The sequence below is a fragment of the Crocodylus porosus genome, unplaced genomic scaffold, assembly GCF_001723895.1.
Source record: "Crocodylus porosus isolate Cpor-Errol unplaced genomic scaffold, CroPor_comp1, whole genome shotgun sequence".
NCBI lineage: Eukaryota > Metazoa > Chordata > Crocodylia > Crocodylidae > Crocodylus > Crocodylus porosus.
Window position 1 is genome coordinate 152913862 of NW_017728906.1, and position 4134 is coordinate 152917995.

Consider the following 4134-nt stretch of genomic DNA (forward strand, 5'->3'; position numbering starts at 1 on the left):
GAGCACGCCCACTTCCGTGTCCCCGCGCCCCTTACTTGCAGCTTGGGAGCAGCGGTTGGTAGTCCCGTGTCCTGTCTGGACGGAAGCGCGGGGAGTGAATGATTTCGTTTGCCCCGCAGTAAGTACCATTGCGGAAGTGGGGGAGGAGCACCTTCAGGTGGTGCTCCCCCCCCAGCGCTCCTGTTCGGGCGCCTCGTGCGGGAGTGCGGCCCCCTCGCGGCGATGCGTCCCTGCCTCACGGGCCTGGGTGGGGGAGGGGCTGGCTCGGCCCTTCAGTGCAAGGGTTACACCAGTCCAAGGCCCTCCCTGGCCCCGGGGGCCTGTCCCTCCACAGGACCCCTAGGGCTGCAGCCATGAGCCAGGGGGCCAAGGCATGTGTGGGTGCCAGGCCCCCCAGCCCTCCCACGCCTGCCCTGCCCTGCTCCCGGTGGGTGCAGGTGCATCACTTGCAGGGCACATCCAGTTGCCCTACCAGCTGTGAGGCGTCCAGTCCAGCTGTCCACAGCACCCTGGGGAGCAGGGAAACCTGCTGCCTGGAGCAGCCAGGCATGCAGAGCTAAGCCCAGCCCATTAGCCTGAGAGGAAGCGAAACCAAGTGGCAGGGGCGTTGCCGGCTGCTCTGGGCACGGAGGAAGATCTGTTGTGGAGGAAGATCTGTTGTGTCGTTGTCTCTGCTTGGGCTCCAGAGCTGCTGGTGGATGCAAGTCCACCAGGCGCCTTGTGGCTGCTGCTCCAGGGAGAGATCCCAGGACTGAAATGCAGATGTCTTGCCGCTGAAGCAGAGTCGGGTTCCTTCGCTGAGTGTTGTCAGGTGCCTGCCCTGTGCGCTGTCACAGCCTCGGCTGTGCTGTAAAGGAGGCCTGGAGAAGGATACGGGAGCGATCAGTGGTTTATAGTTAGGGTGCCTGATCCTGCCAGGACAATCCTGGTTTCAGCACTTGTCCTTGACATCCAGTCAGGCTGGTTTGTCCTTTTTTTAGGACCTGCAGCAGGGGAGTAGGAGGGTGTAGCAGTAGGGTGATGCTGCTTCCAGCAGCTCTCTGTGTTACTCCCCTGGTGCGCTCAGCTGAGACTGGAGCTCAGAGGCAATTCGGCAGTTACAGGAGAAGAGCAGTGGGTCCCGTTCTGAGACTCGAAAAATGTGGTCTGCTTCTTTAGGTTACTGTTTCTCATTTAGCAAAGTGCAGTGTTTTAACAAGCACATGGAATTGTAGAAAATTAGGGTTGGAAGGGACCTCAGGATGTTATCTAGTCCAACCTCTTAAATACATTGCATCAATCTTTTGGTGGGTGGGAGAACTATTTTTAAAACCCCCTAAGGCAAAAAGGAGACTGGCAAATGTCCTGGCACAAGTCATCAGGAGACTTGGGTTGTCTTCCTGGATGTGCCTTTTTGCCTTGGTTTTCCATGTGTGAAAGGGGTGATAGTTATGCTCACGCTATATGTCCTATGGGGGGTGATTCATTAAGGTAAATACACAAACTGAAAGAAAAAAAAAAGGAGGAGGGTTTCACTTACAGGAAAAAAGCAGTAGAAATAGCTCTGAAAGGTATGCTGTACTTCAGGTACCTGCTGCTGGAGGTGGACAGGTGAGTGTATAGCAGTTAGAGGTACATCGATGTATCGGTCTGTATTGGACTGGCACCCATCACAGGAAAATTAACGTTGGCAGTTAACTTTGTTTTGGCTAGTAATATCACTGATAAATGATGTGTGCGTGTGCTCAGCTGCAGTGTGCACGTGGCCAGGAACGCAGCCAGGCAGCTTGGAGGGCAGCGTCTGGCTGGTAAATTTGTGGGAGGGAAAGGGTGTGGAAGGGGGACAGATTGAGGCCCTTACAGTGAGGGAGGGAGTAGAGCAGTGGCAGGCGCTGCCCAGCAGGAGCAAGCCTGGGAGGGAGAGCTATGGGGTAGGCTAGAGCCACCCCAAAATTCCCTGTATCCACCCCTCCCGGTGCCACTGCTTACCCTGAGCACGGACCCCACCCAGCCCCCTTGCTGGGAAGAGGTTGGCACGGTCCCAGGCCCTGAGCCCACAGTGGGCAGCCTGTCCTCACCCCGCACACAAATCCAGTGGTGCGCACAGCAGCAGGAAACTGCCCCCCTTCCCTCTACCCCTGCCCCCCCGGGATGAGCTGCCCTACTCCTGGGGTTGCATTCACTGGTTAGGCAGGGCCTGCCCCTGCCCTTCTCCTCACCTCCCTCCTTCCCTCACCATGAAGGCCTTATCTGCACACCACCTGCCATGTCCTGTCCCTCCCCCATGTCCCTTCCCCCCCACAGACTTACTGGCAGGGAGCTGCTCTCCAAGTTGCTGGGCTGTATATCAGCTATTGAATTAGTATTTGCCGATATGGCTGGTTAATAATCGGTCATTGGTATGGGCCAAAAAAAATCTTTATTGGTGCATTCCTAATAGCAGTGGTATCAAAGATGCAGCCTGCCAACTAGATCCAACCCGTTGAGTTCTTGACTGAACCACAGTGTTGGCCGTGGGTCTTAAGTTGACGCAAATGCAGCATGTGCTGGGCAAGGCCTAACATGGACATCCCCAACGGCATTTGTCCCGGCCAGTCTGGTATCTATGCTGCGCACAGCACACAAACAGGCCCAGTCTGGGACTGTTCCCCTTGCATGCTGAACCCAGTCAGTCTGGGGCAGGCACCACATGCAACATGGCTGTTGGCCCAGCTAGAATGGAAGCAGCATGTAGTGCAGTCCTGGACCAACTGGAGTGGGCACAGGATCCTGCATGTAGAGGTGGGAGGGTTCATGGGCCCAGTCTGGCTGGTGGACTGGTCCTGTGCCACTCATTCAGCCATGGGGCCAGATCAGTTTGACGCCCCTGATGTATAACATTGGTCTGTAGCCTCTTCTGGGAGCTGTGGAAGAGAGGTGACCCAGAAAATGTCCCCCCACTGTCACAGAACCCAGTAGAAGCCAGGGAGTAGAATCAGACGTGTGTCTCCCCACTGATGTGTCCTCTGTATCAAATCACTTGAGTTGTCTTTCAGCTCCATGAGACTGGGAGGAATAGTGGAGATCGTACATGCCAGATATAGTTATAGCCATGGGGCTGAAAGAAAATGTGATTGACACATCAGAAGTTTTCCCATCAAAGACCTTACAGTCTCAGAGAGCAGTTCTCAACCTCCTTGGACTCAAGGCACCCCTTGGAAAATGCCAATTTTTATCTTTTGCTTGTTTTTTTGGAACAACAGAAAAATAATCTCTCAGGCGTATTCTAACAACTCTTACAGTAGCAGGACACTGGTTGCCGTTGTCTCTCTGCTGTACCTATAGCATGCTACAATACTATATCTTGTGGTTGTAAGACAGGGTTGATCCTGTGGTTTTAGTAACAGATGAGGTGGCTTGTAAAGGGATGATCCTGCTTCAGGAAGAGGATTGGACTAGATTACTTCTAGATGCCTACTTTTCTGTGATTCTATGAATTGAGCGATTTTTACAAATTAAGCAATTTTTTTGTTGCAAGGCACTCAGAAAGGCCTCTACAGGTCAGAAGTTTTTCTCTGGCTTCCTGTTTGAAATCCCTGGGTTTAAGAGTTTTGTACTTGTGATCAAGTGTTGTGTTAATATTGCACAGCATTCTGTGTCATCTTTAAACGGATCTCACTGAACTTCAGGGTGTTGTATCACCCTGGTTAAGAATCACTGGTCTAGGAGCTCCATCCAGCAAAGGGTGCACCCGGGTCAGCCTGTATATCCGTGTCTAGGCAACACACACAGGGGAAGGAGGGGATGCAGACCTAGACCTCAACCTTTTTGTTATCTCTTTGGTTAACCCTTTTGTTTGTAGCTTGTGGTTTTAATCCTTGCCTGTTTGTCTTGGGGCATTTTTACACATACATGCACTGCAGTACCGGGCACTTTGAAAAGTGGCCTGCACTACAATGCATGCAGTTGTATAAGGGGCAAAATGTGCGTCAGTATGAAGAAAATGGCTGCAGTGTGCTTTTGAACTAAAACGTATTAAAGGTGCTACTGGCCCCGCTCTCCCCAAGACAAAGCGTAAGGTGTTTGTTGTGGGAGACTCCATCCTGCAGGGCACTGAGGGGGCAATCTGCTGCCCCGACCCCTTAGCCCGGGAAGTCTGCTGCTTCCCGGGGGCCC

At 53.2% G+C, this 4134-nt stretch overlaps 1 protein-coding gene across 5 annotated transcripts in view; it reads left to right on the forward strand.

Annotated features, from left to right (window-relative positions):
* Positions 1 to 4134, forward strand: part of PHF11 (PHD finger protein 11) — a 79287-nt gene continuing 75153 nt past the window's right edge. For 4 of the 5 annotated variants that reach the window (XM_019529965.1, XM_019529966.1, XM_019529967.1 and 1 more), the window contains exon 1: positions 3 to 118. The gene's annotated coding sequence lies outside the window, so the exon portion shown is untranslated. Of the gene's footprint in view, positions 119 to 4134 lie in introns of all 5 variants that reach the window. The other variant, XM_019529969.1, reaches the window with a different exon arrangement.